Source organism: Schistocerca americana, chromosome 1 (genome assembly GCF_021461395.2).
Source record: "Schistocerca americana isolate TAMUIC-IGC-003095 chromosome 1, iqSchAmer2.1, whole genome shotgun sequence".
Classification (NCBI taxonomy): domain Eukaryota; kingdom Metazoa; phylum Arthropoda; class Insecta; order Orthoptera; family Acrididae; genus Schistocerca; species Schistocerca americana.
In genome coordinates, this window is record NC_060119.1 from 187701797 (window position 1) to 187724568 (window position 22772).

Here is a 22772-nt window from a genome sequence, read left to right on the forward strand (position 1 = left end):
TTTATATGAGACTGTCACTGTAGCGGAAACTGGTGTCGTAAATATTTCGGTAAGAAAGTTAAGTGACCACCTGCACCTAATGCGTCGTGGGCACCCAGCTGGGCGACAGTCACCTTAAAAAAAAAAAAAAGCCATTAGCGTGTGCCTTCCAGAGGCACAGGTGGAAAAAAAAGGGAGGCCAGTATCCTCGCTATTGACGTTCCTTTGTAGAAAGCATCGGAAAAACGACACGGTCGAACTTGATAACATATGATTACACTGTGCAGCTCTTAATTTATGATTTACTGAAATGCCTAATGAAATGACGAGAAATATTTTTATGTCTATACACCTGATTATGACTACTGTCTCTCTAGTTGAGAGATTTTTCTACTAACTTATGAAATGCCATATGGCTAATGAATGATGTTTCATGCCTTCAAATGTTTCATGCCTTCCTTTGTACATATTTGCTCATTTTCTTTAATATCTAGTTTCTAGCTGCACTGTAGCACTGCTTAAAATAAAATTTAATAGATGTACTAATATAAATATTTTATGCCTACAGATCCAGTAAATAATTTTATGATCTAATCAAAAAAAAAAAAAAAAAAAAAAAACGAAGGAGCATAAAAAGACATTTCCCTTCACAGGAATTGCATAAGGAATTTTCTTTTCAGCTACTTGGTAATTTTTTGGTAGAATAACTTCTTTTGGTGCACCACTTTAATTACATAGACATTAAGATGTGAATATACATTTCCCTTATCTGCATTGTTGTCTTTAGTGTACTATTTTTTCTGCTTAAGCTTTGTCATGTTTAAGTACTAGTTATATCATTTGCTGCTGCTGATTGCCAGGCATAATTTTACGGAATTTGACCTTGTATTACGCTGTTAAGCCAGTTTTACTACGGATTTATTTTTCTTGTTTGCTGCACAGTGCCTTATATTAGTTGTAATATTGCAATTGCTTTGCCAATTTGAATTTTTTGTCATTGATTTTTATATTAATTGTTTTATGCTGCTGCATTGCCTCGTCCCTTAGTTTAGCATCTGAGCTCAGTAGATTTAAGTTGGCTTAAGAGGGGATAGACTATATAAGAAACTAACTATGATGAATTGGAAGAAATGCATTGCGAAGCTATAAGAAAATGGTTTGGCCACAAAAAAAAAAGAATTTTTAAAGAGGATATGAACAAAAAATGTAGGATTTAGGGCCCACAGGTTTAGTTAGGATTTTCTTGGAAATAAATGATGAGGTAAGATAATGGTAAATAAATAATGAGGTAAGAAATGTGTGAACATATAAATACAGAAAGCATGCTTGGATAGAATTTTTTTGGTGGAAACAAATGTTGAAATAAGAGGAAAGATAAATCGATTGAAGTTTTGGGGTGGACTGCAGTACCAAATGTCACACTAAAAACAAACCCTGTCCTGTATTTTGGTGTTATTACACTATGTGAATTTGTGTTTTTCCTGTCTTAATGTGTTTAGCTGATGTTGTTATGTTGTAGAATTTTTCTAATAATATGTTGTTTACTTTGTAAAGATGTTTAGACATTATTTATTCTGTTTTTTGTTTTAATGCTCATGTCTGAAGTTGATGTTTCAAAAGTTATTCTGATCTTTCATATATTTACTTATGTCATAATTCCTGTAACACTGACGTATATGTCTATTTCTATTCTTTTGTAAAGTCTGTTTTACTACAAATGTTATCTGTATTGTTATGTTCTTTAATGATGTATTTTGTACCTTTGTAATTGTATTCTCATGTTATAAAATTGTAATTGACACCAGTTCATCAAATTAAGTAACTTGTAAGTTACATTTCACTGCACACGTTTCTGTTGGTCATAGTATATGGACAATATGTGAGAAGTAGGGACTGATAGTGTTTACACATGTGTTAATAATTCAGCAAGGGACTGGATAACAGCATTGCTGGTTCTAAGGACAATTCCAAAAGGTTCGTGAGTGTACAAGTGGTGGTTTGTGGACTTGCTATATTCTCTGCAAGACTCTTCGATGGTGATTGTGCACCTACACAGTCGCAACAGATGGCTGCTGGCCGTCTCTACAAGGACTACAGTGGGTCTGCATCTCTGATGGCCCATCAATACCGTAATCTCTACCAGGACTACAGTGGGTCTACTCTGTGATGACCTACCTACCAATATTCTTCAAAACGTCAAATGACTCTGCTGTGGGTTTGCTCTATTGTGGCCCATTACTTGTCTGCATGTCAAGAGTCAGCACTGTCTTTCCGTTGGAAGGACACTACTTCTTCAAGACTGCATGGAAATCCACTACTTCTGTGTGCATTCTCTTTTACTGTTCAGACTTTGAAAAAAAAGAAAAACACTGTAATTTTACTATGATGAATCAGGACTGTCTTTATAGACTGTGAGAAAATTTTAGCTTTTGACCAACATTGTATCAATAAGTGTGTGCATTTGATATCTTTGTTATTGTAATTATGAAAAATTTTATCAAATCATTATTGGCCACTGCCCAAAACAATTTGTAAAATTTTTTGTGGGGAGCATGGGGGCTATATGTAAGTAGGCTGTTTAGGTTTTTTTATTGGTAACGCCGCCTCTGTATAAAAATCACTGGCTGTGCTGTGTGCAGTTGTGTCTAGTTTGCATTGTTGTCTGCCATTGTAGTGTTGGGCAGCGGCAGCAGGATGTGAACAGCGCGTAGCGTTGCGCAGTTGGAGGTGAGCCGCCAGCAGTGGTGGATGTGGGGAGAGAGATGGCGGAGTCTTGTAATTTGTCATGAACTGCTATATATATTATGACTATTGAGGTAAATACATTGTTTGTTCTCTATTAAAATCTTTCATTTGCTAACTATGCCTATTAGTAGTTAGTGCCTTCAGTAGTTTGAATCTTTTATTTAGCTGGCAGTAGTCGCGCTCGCTGTATTGCAGTAGCTTGAGTAGCGAAGATTTTTGTGAGGTAAGTGATTTGTGAAACATATAGGTTAATGTTAGTCAGGGCCATTCATTTGTAGGGATTTTTGAAAGTCAGATTGCGTTGCGCTAAAAAATATTGTGTGTCAGGTTAAGCCCAGTCTAGTATAATTGTTTAAAGGGGACGTTCCAACATATGTTAGAATTTTGAAATATTGCCACTGTACAGATCTACGCTTCGAATAATTATATTTGCTAATGTTAATAATTATTACTGTTAATGTTAATAATTATTGGTGTTAATGAAATAGCGTCATCACCAACTAAAACCGTATCTTATAGCATGCTTAGTGTTCTCGATTGTAATGCACGCAATGTGATACGTAATTTCTCTTTTGGCGACAGTACTTCATGCATTACAGTACCTTTATTCCTTATCGAATAACTAACTCTATTTAGAAGAAACGTGGACAGGTCCGATGACATTCTAAGATAATTGAAAGAACTTCTGGGATCTTCCGTTATAAATCATTTCAGCAGGAATGCTGAGCAACCGAGCTGACTTTTTTTCTTCATCCAGTCATGAATGGAAACACGTTTCTTATTTTTTATCTTATGCAGCGATTCCATGCAACAAGCTGTAACTCCATCACGACTCGTGCGACATGCAGGTGTCAAAACTTTCATTTCAGACACGACTCAGGGACCCACAAAACGACGAAACTGAAGTGTATACTGGTGTCGCCGTGTCTACAGTCATATATGAAACTACTTGCGTGCAACTCATTCTACGCAACGAGTGGCGCAACCCAGTGTCGTCGTCTAAACTAGGCTTTATAAAGCAGACGCAGGCGAGGTGAGAGAGATGTTCTCGTTGAGACATTTTGTCATTAGGTCTGATGTGGGGCACTTTGACCACAGCAGTGGTCCTGGGAGACAGTAATGACTGTCAGTCAACGATTTTTGGTAGATACCTACCCTGCCCAAACATGCGCCACAGCAACCACTGCCTGGGTACACTGTCACACAAGTCACAATAGCTCAGTGCTGTTTTCTTTGTAATCTTTGTGTGTGGTGGAAGTGTGTCAGTTGTTTTATAATATATTGTGTAAAGGGCGCCAGCCGTGAATCTAAATGAGGTCCAAAACAAATATATTTTGTGGAAATAAAAGCAACCACAAGGTACTTTAATTAAAGTCTACAGACGGGACGTCTAATCCTTTTATCTTGTTACTTACTGCAATTGCTGCCCTCGAGTACAATTGTTTGTAATTAATAAATGTCATTAATATTCAGGGTGTCCGGGACGTCCCACTACAATTTCAATAAAATTGTAACTTGAAATATATTGGAGATTGAGAGTTACTGAATGTTTTACAGAAACCACGATTCTCTATACTGTCTGTATCATTTTCCTTTATCATATGTTGCTGATTTGACTTGGAGTGCATGAAAATGATGACTGAGGAGGAGAAGGCGCAGTGTGTCATCTGGTACAAACCAAACCTGTGACGCCACTGGGGGATGGCACCACCGGCAAAAACAAGCATAATAACGTGGTTCACAAACTTTAAAAGAGGCAGCCAGTCTCCCTATGTTTCAAGCACGCCTTGACATAGTGCAAACTGCATTTCCACGCAGTCCATTTCAGCGCGGCCTCCCAAAAGGCAGTTCGTCGATCATCGCGCAAACTGCAGCGAGCTAGAGCAACTGTCCATAAAGTGTTAGCTAGTTAGTTTCATGTTCCTACGTGATTACTCTGCAATTCACAGTAAAGTGCCTGGCAGAGTGTTGAATGAACCACTAATTTAATTTTTTACGATAAATCGTAATGATGTGGAACAAGTCATCTTACTTTCACATCCAAATTAATTTTTTGAATATGGGTACATTCTGAACACTTCTAATTCTTTTATTTTGTTTTTCAAAAGAAAAAGATATACAGATGTTGTGAGTCTGTAAGTTCTAGACACCTTCTTTTACACATTACAGTAATAAAAATTCTTCTACAGAGTAGAAGGAGTTGTCAAGGAGAAAATTCGGCAATTTGTTTTCAAATTTTAGTTTGCTGTCTGTTAGACAATTTACACCACTAGGTAAGCGATCAGAAATTTTTGTTGCAGCATTGTGCATTCCTTTTTGTGCTAAAGACAACCGTTATGTTGAGTAATGAATTTAGTTTTTCCTTCTGGTATTGTAGTTATGTACAACATTGTTCTTTCTGAACATTTATTTACAACAAACTTCGTGAGGGAATAAATATCATCTGAAGCAGCAGCCAGAATGCCAACTCCTTACAAGGGTGTCTATGAGATCGTGGGTGAGCACGTTTTTGTGCAATGAAGACCACCTTTCTTATAGATGAGTTACGCCAGAACATTCTTCCATACGACATTATTGAAAGAAATATGCAAATTATGTCGTGTTAATGATTTCTCTCACCAAGATTTGCAGTGATTGTAAGTGCAAACATTTTCTCAAAATGTATTTTTTCCAATTTAAATTGCTATCAATATGGATACCTAAGAGTTTTTAAGTTTCCACGCTATTTATTATTTCCTCGCCGTAGGTTACGCTTATCATTGGCATACTACCCCTAGATGTACTGAAATAAGTATGTTGTACCTTTTTAAAACTGAGGGAGAGACCATTTGCAGAAAACCAGTCACTGATACTTTTAAGAACTGAGTACTAGTGTCGTCTGCAAAAAGAACTAATTCTGCTTATTGTTTATTAGACAGAAGATTGTTTACACATATGAGGAACGACAGTGGATCTAAGACTGAGCCTTGTTGAACCACCTATGTGTTTTCTCCCCAGTCAGAATCATGTCCCCAGACTATACTGGTTGAATTACTAACAACGACTTTTTGCATTCGTTTGGTTAGATATGACATTATCCATTGATTGGCTACATCATCAGTCCCATAAAGCTTCGATTTATCTAGAAGAATACTGTGATTCACACAGATAAGATCGCAGAAATTTTGGAAATTTGTGGTAAGGTCTTATGAGATCAAACTGCTGAGGTCATCGGTCCCTAAGCACTACTTAATCTAACATAAACTAACTTAGGCTAAAGACAACACACACACCCATGCCTGAGAGAGGACCCGAACCTCCGACGGAAGACCGCAGAAAATGCCAACTGGAGCTATTTCAGTATTATTTGCTTGTAAAATATGGTGAGTGAACATTTAAATGGCATTCTCACTAGCGCAACCCTTCTGGAACTCAAGCTGTGAACTGCAGAGGATATTATTGTTGCTAAGGTCAGATCTATTCTAGAATACACCACCTTCTCAAAAATTTCGTAAAACTATTTCAGCTGTGAAACAGGTCGGTGTTACTGACATCTCTTTTATTACCTTTGTTAAAGAGGGGTTTAAAAACGGATGATATTAGTCTCTTTGGAAAAATGTCTTGAGTTAGTGATGCATTACATAATTCAGATATGCGGGAACAAATTCCCCGCTCCATCCTGCCAAAACCTTTGCAGGAATTGCCTTTGTTCTAATACTTGGCTTCACAATACTTGTGACCTGGTAACCTGTTCCTAATTTGTCCTGTACTATCTCGTCGACACCCATCGCGTGGTTACTACCTAGCAACAAGACTTCCTGTTCTTACCGAGCTCCATTGAGTTTCTTTGCTACAAGTCTGCTGCACAATACTGTGACCTACAGCTGGATGAGGTTCTTCCCCTCCTACTTCAGATAACAATTCAAATTTATCCGGTACTGTCAGCTCACACGTAGATTAAGTTAAAGAACTGTTCCCAGCCGCGCGGGATTAGCCGAGCGGTCTTGGGTGCTGCAGTCATGGACTGTGCGGCTGGTCCCGGCGGAGGTTCGAGTCCTCCCTCGGGTATGGGTGTGTGTGTTCATCCTTAGGATAATTTAGGTTCAGTAGTGTGTGAGCTTAGGGACTGATGACCTTAGCAGTTAAGTCCCATAAGATTTCACACACATTTGAACGTTTTTTTGAACTGTTCCCCTTTCGCCCATTGCTTGATATCTGTAGTTTCCACGATCTTTTTCCTCCTTCAGCTAGATTAGCTCTGATTTCGCGTAACCTACTTCAGCCTGAAGGGCATAGACCTTCGGCTCCTGCTCAGCGATTCTCTTGTCTTTTCTGCAAATCTACGTTTCCATGGGAGAGCCTCGTTGAGTCCCCCATTGATTTCCCACTACGGCCACAGCAACGAAATTCCAGCCCACAGTGTATAGATACCACTCCCCATTTTATTATTCTACTGCAACAACCACACTTATCACGTTTTTCAACACAGATTACATGCTTAAAAATAGAATTAAAGTGAAACACAAATTATGGAGTCCAATACTTTTTATCAATAGTCAGGTCTAACATAATTCTGGGTCTGTATAGGAGTAAAGGTGGAGATCTTCTCCAGTAAAATATTATAACCAGCCACACATCTCTAAGAGGCAATCCTTCGTGCGTATTTGATGGGTCCTTGTTGTCCGATATCGATTATGAAGAAGCTTTTGTATTGGTGTCCAAGCAACGGTATGGTATACATGTGTGTTTGGCGTGGACATTGTTTTACAGGCCTACAGCACGACGAGGAAATATCGTCCGCTCCCAGAGCAGCTGTCAGGCTGCCACAAAGGCGAAGGGTGAACACACCCATATTAATGTCCACTAACAGATGTAAGGATATTTTTGATCAGACAGTCTTTAATACTTCTTTTGCCCATACAAATGGTTCAAATGTCTCTAAGAACCTTGGGAGTTAATATCTGAAGTCAACAGTCCCCTAGACTTAGAACCACTCAAACCTAACTACATCTAGATCTACATACATACTCCGCAATCCATCATACGGTGCGTGGCGGAGGGTACCTCGTATCACAACTAGCATCTTCTCTCCCTGTTCCACTCCCAAACAGAACGAGGGAAAAATGACTGCCTAGATGCCTCTGTACGAACCCTAATCTCTCTTATCTTATCTTTGTGGTCTTTTCGCGAAATGTAAGTTGGTGGCAGTAAAATTGTACTGCAGTCAGCCTCAAATGCTGGTTCTCTAAATTTCCTCAGTGGCGATTCACGAAAAGAACGCCTCCATTCCTCCAGAGACTCCCACCCAAGTTCCGGAAGCATTTCCGTAACACTCGCGTGATGTTCAAACCTTCCAGTAACAAATCTAGCAACCCGCCTCTGAATTGCTTCTATGTCCTCCCTCAATCCGACCTGATAGGGATCCAAAACGCTCGAGCAGTACTCAAGAATAGGTCGTATTAGTGTTTTATAAGCGGTCTCCTTTACACATGAACCACTTCTTCCCAAAATTCTACCAATGAACCGAAGACGACAATCCGCCTTCCCCACAACTGCCATTACATGCTTGTCCCACTTCATATCGCTCTGCAATGTTACGCCCAAATATTTAATCGACGTGACTGTGTCAAGGGCTACACTACTAATGGTGTATTCAAACATTACGGGATTCTTTTTCCTATTCATCTGCATTAATTTACATTTAGAGTTAGCTGCCATTCTTTACACCAATCACAAATCATGTCCAAGTCATCTTGTATCCTCCTACAGTCACTCAACGACGACACCTTCCCGTACACCACAGCATCATCAGCAAACAGCCGCACATTGCTATCCACCCTATCCAATAGATCATTTATGTAGATAGAAAACAAGAGCGGACCTACCACACTTCCCTGGGGCACTCCAGATGATACCCACACCTCCGATGAGAACTCACTATCGAGGACAACGTACTGGTTTTATACTACTTAAGAAGTCTTCTAGCTGCTCACATAATTGTGAACCAATCCCATATGCTCGTACCTTAGTTAGGAGTCTGCAGTGGAGCACCGAGTCAAACGCTTTCCGGAAGTCAAGGAATATGGCATCCGTCTGATACCCTTCATCCATGGTTCGCAAGATATCAAGCGAAAAAAGGTCGAGTTGCGTTTCGCAGGAGCGATGCTTTCTAAAGCCGTGCTGATGCATGGACAGGAGCTTCTCTGTCTCAAGAAAATGACACACACCCAAACCCGAGACAGGATTCGAACCTGCGACCGTAGCAGCAGCGCGGTTCCGGACTGAAGGGCCTAGAACCGCTCGGTCACAGCGGCCGGCTCCGCCCATACAACTGACTGTTTCAGATAAATGTGAGAAGTAACACGAAGTACTCTCTCCTCGACTTGCTGAGATTCTTTAACGCCTCAATCGGAAGGGGAAAACTCACGATCTAAAGTAGTCGTGCATTTCTGCAAGCGGCTCACGTGCGGGAGAACCGGTGGGAAGCTCTCGCGGTGGCGGCGGCAGACCTGTCTGGTGCGGAGCTGCGCACGGCCGCGGTTGAACGACCGGCTGAGAAGCCGACCGACCCACGTGCAGCTCGGGAAAGCGTCACTGCGCGGCGGCGAGTCCTCTGCGAGTTCTCTCGCGCCTGTTAGCACCTTGCAGCCAGACGCCGTAGGGTGGACCAGTCTGACCAATGTATTGCACAGTTTGGGTGCACATGCACTCAGGAGGTCTGCACTGTGTAGCCCACAATATTCGCCGGCCGCTGTGACCGAGCGGTTCTAGGCGCTTCAGTCCGGAACTGCGCTGCTGCTATGGTCGCAGGTTCGAATCCTGCCTTGGGCATGGATGTGTGTGATGTCCATAGGTTAGTTAGGTTTAAGTAGTTCCAAGTTCTAGGGGACTGATAACCTCAGATGTTAAGTGCTTAAGACCATTTGACCATTCTTCCAGTTCCCAAGAGACTCCCACTGGTATTCTTTACAAAGACCTACATTTACAGCTATTACAGAATTTTGTTCTTTTGAGACACAGTTGCTCTAAATTTGTAGTGCGTAAATTTTTTGTTAGCTCCACGATTGAAAACAGTTTTGTGTGGAGATCAGCTCGTTGGTGCCACCCTGCATGCTTGAGAAACTAATTTTCGGGGTGTCCGCACAGTTCCGCTGTTGTTGTTGTTGTTGTGGTCTTCAGTCCTGAGACTGGTTTGATGCACCTCTCCATGCTACTCAATCCTGTGCAAGCTGCTTCATCTCCCAGTACCTGCTGCAACCTACATCCTTCTGAATCTGCTTAGTGTATTCATCACTTGGTCTCCGTCTACGATTTTTACCCTCCACGCTGCCCTCCAATGCTAAATTTGTGATCCTTTGATGCCTCAGAACATGTCCTACCAACCGGTCCCTTCTTCTTGTCAAGTTGTGCCACAAACTCCTCTTCTCCCCAGTTCTAATCAATACCTCCTCATAAGTTATGTGATCTACCCTCTGATCTTCAGCATTATTCTGTAGCACCACATTTCAAAAGCTTCTATTCTCTTCCGGTCCAAACTATTTATCGTCCACGTTTCACTTCCATACATTGCTACACTCCATACAAATACTTTCAGAAACGACTTCCTGACACTTAAATCCATACTCGATGTTAACAAATTTCTCTTCTTCAGAAACACTTTCCTTACCATTGACAGTCTACATTTTATATCCTCTCTACTTCGATCATCATCAGTCATTTTGCTCCCCAAATAGCAAAACTCCTTTACTACTTTAAGTGTCTCATTTCCTAATCTAATTCCCTCAGCATCACCCGAGTTAACTCGACTAGATTCCATTATCCTCGTTTTGCTTTTGTTGATGTTCATCTTATATCCTCCTTTCAAGACACTGTCCATTGCGTTCAACTGCTCTTCCAAGTCTCTGACAGAATTACAATGTCATCGGCGACCCTTAAAGTTTTTATTTCTTCTCCATGGATTTTAATACCTACTCCGAATTTTTCTTTTGTTTCCTTTACTGCTTGCTCAATATACAGATTGAATAACATCGGAGAGAGGCTACAACCCGGTCTCACTCCCTTCCCAACCACTGCTTCCCTTTCGTGTCCCTCCACTCTTATAACTGCCATCTGGTTTCTGTACAAATTGTAAATAGCCTTTCGCTCCCTGCATTTTACCCCTAACACCTTCAGAATTTGAAAGAGAGTATTCTAGTCAACATTGTCAAAAGCTTTATCTAAGTCTACAAATGGTAGCTTCTAAGTTAAGTCTTAGGGTCAGTATTGCCTCACGTGTTCCAATATTTCTACGGAATCCAAACTGATCTTCCCCGAGGTCGCCTTCTAACTGTTTTTCTATTCGTCTGTAAAGAATTCGTGTTAGTATTTTGCAGCCGTGGCTTACTAAACTGATAGTTCGGTAATTTTCACATCTGTCAACACCTGCTTTCTGTGGAATTGGAATTATGATATCCTTCTTGAAGTCTGAGGGTATTTCGCCTGTCTCATACATCTTCCTCACCAGATGGTAGAGTTTTGTCAAGACTGGCTCTCCCAAGGCTGTCAGTAGTTCTAATGGAATGTTGTCTACTCCCGGGGCTTTGTTTAGACTTAGTCCCGCTATCATTTCAAAAAATCATAACTGTTAGAGACAGGGCATCGTGGTTTGTTGTAAAAAAAAAATGTTTAACGGCTCTCAAATTTTTTTCTGTTATGCCAAAATTTCAGTGTGTGTCCCACTCGTCGCTGCTAGAACACCAAGGCGATGTTCGAGTCTGCCTATGATTTGTGCACGTGGAGTATCAGTGTAATCTACCAGCGTTGTGTATACGCGGTCATTAACGTAACCTCTCAGAAAGAAGTCAAATGGCGTGGCATCGGTAGACCGCACAGGCCATACACTGGAGTAATGACGACGCATTCACCCCTCAGGAAATGTCATTCACCACATACCACACGTTCCTATTCCAATGTTGGCGCTCACCGTTATGGTGGAAGACGTTTAACGACTGCAGCTCTTAAAAATGGGTGTACCACTCTATCGTGCATTAGGCCACACCAAACATAAATCTTTGGGCTACCACGTATGTGCTCTCACGTGTTGTGTGGAGCTTCGGAGCTCCAGATCCAAATGGTGTGGTGATTCAAATGTCCGGAAATGTGCAACGTTGCTTCATCTGAAAACAGGCACTTCTTCAGACAGTCATTGTGGGCCAGCGAAGAATACCCGAATCCACACCGCTGAGGACAATCGTTTGCTGCAATGCTTGGACCATTTTCACTTTGTACGCAGAAAGGCGCAACTACTTGTGTAATAGGCGTCCGTTCGTTTAGTGAGCCATTCAGCCAGGCTCCAGCTCTCGGCTTACACACATCTACAGAGGGACAAGTTTAGTGCTTATGTTTTTCTGCATTTTCCTCGTAGTATATTTCTTAAATTTCGTGCGTGTTTTTCTGTTTAAGAGGTTTAATCTCACGTTTTGCAAGTGTTAATTTATTCCGCCTTTAGCGCCGTAGTTGCTCGTTTATCTTGTTTTCAAGACAAGCGTCGTTTATCGTAAGATGGGGCTGTAGTCGTAAATTTGTTTCCGTTTTGGCACAGTTAACTTAGACAATCTCTTTTGATTGTGCTGTTTCTCCTTCCATCAATTTAATTTGAGAGGGGCCATTTATTATTAAATTCATATTTCCGGAAAGTAGCGAAAATATGAAGTTCTTTGATTTAGAATTTTTTGCACTGTTCGTTTGTTGACTTACAGTTTGCAAACAATGAAGTTACACTGTGTTGTGATCGAAGTAATTAACAGGTGCTGCAGTTAACTGAGTACTACGTTCTTCTTGTAAGCGTAAATAAATATTACATCTACATGGATACTCTGCAAATCACATTTAAGTGCCTGGCAGAGGGTTCATCGAACCACCTTCGCAATTCTCTATTATTCCAATATCGTATAGCGCGCGGGAAGAATGAACACCTATATCTTTCCGTACGAGCTCTCATTTCCCTTATTTTATCTTGGTGATCGTTCCTCCCTATGTAAGTCGGTGTCAACAAAATATTTTCGCATTCGGAGTAGAAAATTGGTGATTGGAATTTCGTACGAAGTTACCGTCGCAACGAAAAACGCCTTTCTTTTGATGATATCCAGCCCAAATCCTATATCATTTCAGTGACATTCTGTCCTATATTTCGCAATATTAGAATACGTGTTGCTCTTCTTTGAACTTTTTCGAAGTGCTCCGTCAGTCCTATCTGGTAAGGGTCCCACACTGCGGAGTAGTATTCTAAAAGACGACGGACAAGCGTAGTGTAGGCAGTCTTCTTAGTAGGTCTGTTACATTTTCTAAGTGTCCTGCCAATAAAAGGCAGTCTTTGATTAGCCTTCCCCACAACATTATCTATTTGTTACTTCCAATATAAGTTGTTCGTAATTGTAATATGATACACGTGACGCACGAACCGGTAGCCCCAATTTTTGCTGCTCATATATAACGAAAATTCGTGTAGAGTAAAGTGTGTTAAGTGATTTAATTCTATCCGTGTTTCAGCGCGTGTTAAGTGTGGTTGTTGCCGTAGGAGAGTCAAATGGGGAGTGGTATATGTTTTTGTGGCGGCGTTCGTAGCGACAAGCAATTCGGTGTAGAAACGGCTTACGAAGTCACCGCCACACTTTTAATAGCGGGCCGACCGGTCCGCTGGAACAGTGAACAGAAAGAGGAAAACCCCAATACTCTGATTAAATAAAAGTCGGTACTTATCTTTATTAACGAAGATACAGCAACACAGTAGTGAACTCCGTGTCTACAGAAAACTGTCTAGTTCGAGTCGGAGCGGCTAGGTCAGCGTCGGCTGACGACAAACAACAACTCTGCTGCGATGAACACACGACTGACTAGCAAGTACACAATTCGGTGGCGAGTATACAACTGAGCGGCGAATACAGAACTGTCCTAGCGCTCGCGACTCCAGCGCTTAAGAACCCAGAAGCCAGCGGTGCGCGCGCAGACTTGCGGCGATTTCCCGTCTCGCTGGCACTGCTTATGCGGACGGCGTCCGGACTTTGATGCTGCCAACCTTTTGGCAGCGGGCTCGGGTGGCATTACTGGCTAGGATATAACATATGTATGCTACGAATGGAACTTGGGTTTCAATTTTGTAGAATTTTAAATAGACATTACAGTTTAATTTGTATACACTAATGATTCCAAACAAGGGGATTCCCTTTGGCGGCTCAGTATTAATCCTCTGACCATATCTTCAGTATTCGCCTTATTCGAGAACATATTGTATTTACTCCAGAGCTCCATGTCATTTTGATGACGCTCAAGCAAATGAGGTGTCCTCAGGGCAAACAGTTTTTCATATGCTCCAATCCCTTAGTGTCCTACAACCACTGCAGCATGCTGTGGTACTACTTTTCTGACACAGCGTGCTGCAATGGTACTACTTTTCTAACGCAGCAAAGAGAGTAGAGGCAAGAAAAAATTCAATTTACACCAGAACAAGCAGTACGTATTAAGGAGCAAGTTCCCTGATGATTTTATCAGCTGTGTGAACAAAAATAAATTTGGGTTAGCTCCGAAATATTATCAACAGGCTCCATGAAGTACAGCAGTCGCTGAGGCAGCTTGATATTGCGTCATCTGAGGAATATAAAACAGGAACAAGAGAGAAAACAAGCTCATGGAATAGTAATCTAACTCTCATAATACACTTAAATAACACGTAGTGGGTCCGATTAACGGTTTTAAACTAGTGCCTCCCTGGCGAATTATCAACGATGATTTATTTGCAAACACCAGACTCTTAACTAAATTACAGCGTCGGCTAAGATAAAATTAGAATTCAATAAAAATAATAGTCAAACTGATACAATTGGCTACAAGGTACAAAGCACACCGTCGTCAGGCCACGAGTGGCCCATCGGGACCATCCGACCGCCGTGTCATCCTCAGATAAGGATGTGGATAGGAGGGGGGTTTGGTCAGCACACGATAGTTTTCTTTGACCGGAGCCGCTACTAATTGGCCGAGTAGCTCCGTGGTTGGCATCACGAGGCTAAGTGCATCCAGAAAAACAGCAACACCGCATGGCGGCCCAGATGGTTACCCATCCAAGTGCCGACCACGCTGGACAGCGCTTAACTTCGGTGATCGGACGGGAACCAGTGTGTCCACTGCGGCAACGTCGTTGCTCTACAAGATACAAGCTACACATTATTCACACTCTCGAAATTAAAATATTAATTTATTATTGCACAACAAATATAAGAACACTCTTGCAGTAGCTATTCTGTCCACATCTTTTTCGACAAATTTGCAGTAGAATAGTAATGGTAATTCATATGTTTTTAGAACAAGTGTGAAGCTCCTAAGCCACCTCAGAAATGGTAATAAATTGCAGTCCATCCTATTATTGTGAAAGTGAAATAGTTTTATTAACATTCACTTTCCGGAAGAATAAAATACCGTTCTATGAAGCATTACTACAACGTGCGCCCAGCACTGAAAACGGTCCAGTTAGTACATGACAAACTAACGCTCTTTTAACAGCGAAGAAAGTAGGTATCAAGTGCTGAGTACCGAAGCATGTGGGCATTTGGGGAAACGGCCAGTCAGACCAGTAGCCTTCAAAATGGCTATGTGACGGAGGTGCGTTCCAAGCAGAGAGCTGTCATCGAAAATGGTTCAAATGGCTCTGAGCACTATGGGACTTGACATCTGAGGTCATCAGTCCCCTAACCTTAGAACTACTTAAACCTAACTAACCTAAGGACATCAAAGGACACCACACACATCTATGCGCGAGGCAGGATTCGAACCTGTGACCGCAGCAGTAGCGCGGTTCCGTACTGAAGCGCCTAGGACCACTCGGCCACCGTGGCCGGCAGCTGTCATCGAGTTTCATTTAGCTGAAAACCGAAGCATCGCAGACAATCATAGCCGCTTGTAGAATGTCTACGGAGACCTGGCAGTGCACAAAAGCACGGTGAGTCGTTGGGGGGCGAGGCGTCTGTCGTCATCGCACAAGGTCGCGCAAACCTGTCCGATCTCCCGCGTACCTGCCAGCCGCACACAGCTGTGACTCGTGCAGTGTTGGAACGTGCGGACACTCTCATTCGAGGTGACCGACGGATCACAAACAAGCATCCTGGCGCACAACTGTACATATCTGTTGGCAGTGCTGACAAACCAGTCGGAGAACAGAAAGGTGTGGGTCCGCTGGGTTACTCATCCACCCAACAGGCCGGATATCGTACCTTCCGACTTTTTCCCAAAGAAGAACACAGTCTGTAGGAAGAGGTACGTGGATGATAAGGAGTGTTATTGATGCAGTAAGACGTTAGTGTTCCTACGTCGACAATTTGGTACCGTGTGGGCATACGACCCCTACCAGTAAGGTGGCGTAAGGCCATCGCATTGAAAAGAAATTATGTTGAAAATTATGGTTTTGTAGACGAAAGAGTGAGAAATAGTACAAGGTTTTTATAAATGAATATCGGGGTTTTAACGCTTTATAATATTCATTACATTAAACTTACAGTTATAAATGATATGTCAAATATAGAAGCAACTCAAACGGTTTTACCAAGAACCTTATAAGTGGCTGGCTCTGAGCACTATGGGACTCAACTGCTGTGGTTATCAGTCCCATAGAACTTAGAACTACTTAAACCTAACTAACCTAAGGACATCACACACATCCATGCCCGAGGCAGGATTCGAACCTGCGACCGTAGCAGTCGCACGGTTCCGGACTGCGCGCCTAGAACCGCGAGACCACCGCGGCCGGCCTTTATAAGTGTTCACTGGCATAGCGAAGTATGCGATTGTTTGAACTTAACTGTACCCAAGCGCTGGATAGGCCGCAAGGGGACCAGTAACAGGGCCTTTGCATGGCCTCCACGTTCACCCGACCTAACGCCATGTGATTTTTTCCTTTAGGGCTTCATCAAGGATCGTGTGTACGTGCCTCCGCTACCAGCAGACCTCCCTGAATTAAGAAACCGGATTGAAGCAGCTGTTGCTACAATCACTGAAGACACACTTATCAACGTTTAGGAAAAACTCGGCTATAGACTTGATGCGTGCCGTGTGGCAAATGGTGCTCACATTGAACATTTATGACATCTAAACTGTTTGAGTTGCTCTTTCATTTGACATATCATTTATAACTGTAAGTTTAATATAATCAATATCATAAAGCGTTAAAACCCCGATATTCATTTATAAACACCGTGTATAGTGTGTTAGAACTCTAAATAAAACCAAGCAGCTTTGAGAAAAAATGTGTTGCATTGCTTTTCGAAGGGCCCTCGTATAATGAATTAATAAATGCTCGCGAACAGCACCTGCGCTGAAGAAAGGAAAGCCTGTTTACAGCGACACTTAGTACGGCACTGTGAACGCTGCGTCCTGCTCCAGCCTGTAGAGAGTGTGCCGGCCAGACGCAGGTCCGGGCTTCGTACCCCGGCGCGTCGTGACTCACTGAGTTTCTCCGCTGGAAAGCGACGGACGCGCCGCGCGCCGATTTCGCGCCGGCCTGAAAGGTCGGAGCGGCCCAGACCGATGGCAGATAAACTGCGGCCGGCCTTCCCGTTCGCTCCATGCGTTGTAACGACGAGAGGCGGAACTCCTCGCTCAGAGGCGAGTCGTGCCGGGAGCGTTAATTCTCGGTTTCTGTCCATTGTCTGCGCTAGATAACAGAGGCACGTCATCAGCTGGCCCCTCTCGTAGCTCATGCCAAAAATGGTGAGGCGTTGGTGCTCAACAGCACTACATCCTTGTTCGCCAAACGCAGGTGCGCATATACTAACCTACAGCAACTGTTCAGTCTTTCTGCAGTATCAGCGGCACTGGCAGGAGATAACGAGAAGCCTGCGTGACTACAGAGCAGAAAAGACGATTACATAATGAAGCGTCAAAGAAACTGGTACACCTGCATAATATCGTATAGTGCCTCCGCGACGTGGCATGGACTCGACTGAAGTAGTGCTGGAGGGAACTGACACCATGAATCCCGCAGGGCCGGCCGCTGTGACCTAGCGGTTCTAGGCGCTTCAGTCCAGAACCACGCTGCTGCTACGGTCGCAGGTTCGAATCCTGCCTCGGGCAGGGCTGTGTTTGATGTCCTTAAGTTACTTAGGTTTAAGTAGTTCTGAGTCTAGCGGCTTGATGATCTCAGATGTTAGGTCCCATAGTGCTCAGAGCCATTTGAACCATTTTTGAATCCTGCAGGGCTGTCCATAAATCCGTAAGAGTGGAGGTCTCTTCTGAACAGCTAATTGCAAGCCATCCCAGGTATGCTAAGCAATGTTCATGTCTTGGTAGTTTGGTGGCCGGCGGAAGTGTTTAAAGTCAACCAGAAGCCACCCTATAGCAGTTCTAGACGTGAGGGGTGTCGCATTGCTCTGCTGGAATTGTCCAAGACCGTCGGAATGCACCATGCACATGAACGGCTGCAGGTGATCAGACAGGATGCTTATTACGTACGTGTCACCTGTCAGAGTCCTATCTAGACGTATCAGGGGTTCCATATCGCTCCAAATGCACACGACCCACACCATTACACAGCCTCCATCAGCTTCAACTGTCCCCTGTGGACATGCATGGTCCATGGGTTCATCAGGTCTTCATACCTGTACACTTCGATCCTCTCTATACAATTTGAAATTAGACTCGTGCGCCCAGGCAACATATTTCCAGTCATCAACAGTCCAACGTCGGTGTTGACGGGCCCAGACGAGGCATAAAGCTTTGTGTCGTGCACTCATCAATGGTACACGAGTGGGCCTTCGGCTGCGAAAGCACATTTCGATGATGTTTCGTTGAACGGTTCACACGCTCCCAGCACTGAAATCTGCGGTAATTGCGGAAGGGTTACACTTCTGTCACGGTGAATAATTCTCTTCAGTCATCGTTGGTCCCCTTCTTGCAGTATCTTATTCCGGCCGCAGCGATGTAGGAGATTTCATGTTTTACCAGATTCCTGATATTTACGGTACACTCGTGAAATGGTCGTACGGGCAAAACCCCACTTCATCGCTACCTCGGAGACGCTGTGTTTCATCGCTTGTGCGCCGACTGTAACACCACGTTCAAACTCACTTAAATCTTGATAACGTGCTATTGTAGCAGCAGTAACCGATCTAACAACTGCGCCAGACACTTGTTGTCTTATATAGGCGTTGCCGACCGCAGCGCCGTATTCTGCCTGTTTACATATCTCCGTATATCAGTACGCATGCCTGTACCAGTTTCTTTGGCGCTTCAGTGTAGTTTAACGCTACGTCAGTTTAAATCATTAGTGACGACGCAAATGCTCGGAGAGGACAATCATGATAGTAAAAACTGACACTGTTCTTTCTTTCCGTTATCTACGTGGCTTGTTTGTATATTATACAAACTCAAGTGGATTTTTTGAAACGGTTTCAGTGTCAAGTGAAAGACTATACATTGCTCTCCTTGTAACTTGATTATTAAAATTAAAAAAAAATTGAATTGTTTTTCTAATTGCCTAGATCGCGTGCATTATAAAACATCAAAATCTGGCGACTAGTTTCACTTACAAAGCACCGATCTTCATGACACTCGTGGTAAAACATAAGTCAGAATACACCGTACAGAGAATCCTGCATGGTCTATACAGCCGGGAATAAAACTTTCATTAACAAACTGAATAAACTGCAATGTAAAACCAACTGGTTCTAAACCAGCCTTATTAAGAACTATATATTAATACGTTCAGCTGTTGACGGGCGTTGATACATATCAACGGGGACAGGTGGAAATGTGTGCCCCGACCGGGACTCGAACCCGGGATCTCCTGCTTACTTGGCAGATGCTCTATCCTGCTGAGCCACCGAGGGCACAGAGGATAGTGCGACTGCAGGGACTATCTCGCTCACGCCTCCCGCGAGATCCACATTCTCACCTTATACACTACTGGCCATTAAAATTGCTACACCACGAAGATGACGTGCTACAGACGCGAAATTTAACCGACAGGAAGAAGATGCTGTAATATGCAAATGATTAGCTTTTCAGAGAATTCACACAAGGTCGGCGCCGGTGGCGACACCTACAACGTGCTGACATGAGTAAAGATTCCAACCGATTTCTCATACACAATCAGAAGTTGACCGGCGTTGCTTGGTGAAACGTTGTTGTGATGCCTCGTGTAAGGAGGAGAAATGCGTACCATCACGTTTCCGAGAAACCGTCTGCACGAACAGTCTGCACTACGTTTGTAGCTCGGAGGCCATGGCTGCGGTTACCTTTGACGCTGCATCACAGACAGGAGCGCCTTCGATGGTGTACCCAAAGACGAACTTGGGTGCACGAATGGCAAAAGGTCATTTTTTCGGATGAATCCAAGTTCTGTTTACAGCATCATGATGGTCGCATCCGTGTTTGGCAACATCGCGGTGAACGCACATTGGAAGCTGTATTCGTCATCGCCATACTGGCGTATCAACCGGCGTGATGGTATGGGGTGCCATTGGTTACACGTCTCGGTCACGTATTGTTCGCGTTGACCGCACTTTGAACAGTGGACGTTACATTTCAGATATATTACGATCCGTGGCTCTACCCTTCATTCGATCCCTGCGAAACCCTACATTTCAGCAGGATAATGCACGACCGCATGTTGCATGTCCTGTACGGGCCTTTCTGGATACAGAATGTTCGACTGCTGCCCTGACCAGCACATTCTCCAGATCTCTCACCAATTGAAAACGTCTGGTCAATGGTGGTCGAGCAACTGGCTCGCCACAATACGCCAGTCACTACTCTTGATGAACTGTGGTATCGTGTTGAAGCTGCATGGGCAACTGTACCTGTACACGCCATTCAAGCTCTATTTGACTCAATGCCCAGGCGTATCAAGGCTGTTATTACGGCCAGAGGTGGTTGTTCTGATTTCTCAGGATCTATGCACCCAAATTGCGTGAAAATGTAATCACATGTCATTTCTAGTATAATATATTTGTCCAATGAATACCAGTTTATCATCTACATTTCTTCTTAGTGTAGCAATTTTAATGGCCAGTAGTGTATGTCCACACACTACATTCGTAGTGTTCTTACCTAACACACTCATTACTCGTGGAAGACATTCTTACCAAGTCCCGTAAGAGTTCGGGTAATATGCGTGCATCAGCACAGAAGAGGACGGCCGCAGGTCATCAATGGTGTCTGTTCTTTCGGACATGTGCGAAAGAACAGACACCATATCTATATAAGTATATATTACTAAGAACTGGTTTATTCTATTTGTTATTGCAAGTGTGACTCATACGGACATGCTCCAAGCTACATAAACGATGCAGTGGTTTCAGTACTCTACATGCTTACATATATTTTATCAATAGTGGTCTGAAGATGGTCGCTTAGTCAACTGAAACGAGTCATCACGTTTTCAAGTTTTATAGTGTGCATGATCTAGATAATTACATTTTGTTTTTCATTTTAAGAATTCTCTGTTTGATCGCTTTCTGCTTTTCTATCAATGCGCTATAACAAACTGAACATAACTTCTAACAACATTACGACGCTTGCCATAACCAACAAACAACTTCCACATTCCATTCTCATGCAAACCTGCTGTCAAATTTGCCAATTACTGCTGACAGGCCATGTTTTCATCATCATTGTCGTGTTTATCACTGTCTTTTCCCTCAAATTCAGCAAGAATGAGAGATTACTGGGCGTGTAGCATACAAGAAGGGTGATGGAGTTTATGTGGGTCACCGTCGAGATCTGCCGAGTGCTGTTGGCAAGCGGGTGCACTCAGCCCCTGTAAAGCCAATTGAGGAACTACTTGATTGAGAAGTAGTGGCATCAATCACGAAAACTGACAACAGTCGAGAAAGCGATGTGCTGACCACAGTCTCCCTACCCCCCCCACCCCCCTCCGTATATGCTTCCGGTGACGCCCAAGGGCTGAGGATGACACGGTGACCGGTCAGTGCCGTTGAGCCTTCAAGGCCTGTTCAGACTTTTTTTTATGCAGTTTTGCCCAGGCATACAACACCATGAGATTTTGTGTTCGATGAGCCATGTGCATGGGCAATGTGAAGAAAAGGAAATCCTCAGTACTGAACTTGCCACGCCTTTCGTTTCGGATTACTCAATGCACTGCAATTAAGGTCACTCAATATAGTTCACAACTGACAATCTTATCATGCGGAAATGGAACAAAACATATTTCCTCCCTATCCTAGAATTGTTTGCGGCATCTTCATTTCCTTCGTGTTGCAGAATGCTTACGTTCTTTTACAGATCGTAGACTAAATCAGTGGAAGAGCAAATACATTTTTAGTCAATAGAAAACAATAAATGGCGTCTGTTACTTAATTCCATCAAAATTCGCTTCAGTTGCATGTTGTTTCCTCCTGCGCCTAACCTGTTATTTTCTTATAAGCTTAGAACAGATGTTTAGGTAGATCAACCAAAAATGCAGCCGTTTAAGACAACCACTCTTACACTAAGATTACGATGATTAGCATATTCAGTCAAGAGCGTGGAGCATAGTTCAACATGATTTATGAAATTATCGAAATTTTGGCTTTTCTCTCGAAACTCTAGCAAGTCAAATTCCTATCTCTAGCGCAGAGGTTACGGTTTCTGTACAACGGCCGCTACTGGATTTGGATTGTTTGGGGGAAGAGACCAAACAGCGAGGTCATCGGTCTCATCGGATTAGGGAAGGACGAGGAAAGAAATCGGCCGTGCCCTTTCAAAGGAACCATCCCAGCATTTGCCTGGAGCGATTTAGGGAAATCACGGAAAACCTAAATCAAGATGGCCGGACGCGGGATTGAACCGTCGTCCTCCCGAATGCACCGCTACTGGATTCTCGAAGCATGGAAAATACACTGAAGCGCCAAAGAAACTGGTACACGCATGGGTATTCAAATACAGAGGTATGTAAACAGGCGGAATAAGGCGCTGCGGTCTCGAACTCCTATATAACACAAGTGTCCGGCGGAGTTGTGAGATCGATTACTGCTGCTACATTACTGGATGATAGATGAAAACGTAGGGCAGTTTATATTTTTATGCAGAGAAAATACATTTTGCCTCGT

The 22772-nt window shown here is 43.1% G+C and overlaps 1 non-coding gene across 1 annotated transcript; it reads right to left on the bottom strand.

Annotated features, from left to right (window-relative positions):
• Positions 1–19476: 19476 nt before the first annotated feature.
• On the bottom strand, positions 19477–19551 carry Trnat-agu. The gene has a single exon. It is a non-coding gene; the product is annotated as a tRNA-Thr (tRNA).
• Positions 19552–22772: the final 3221 nt, after the last annotated feature.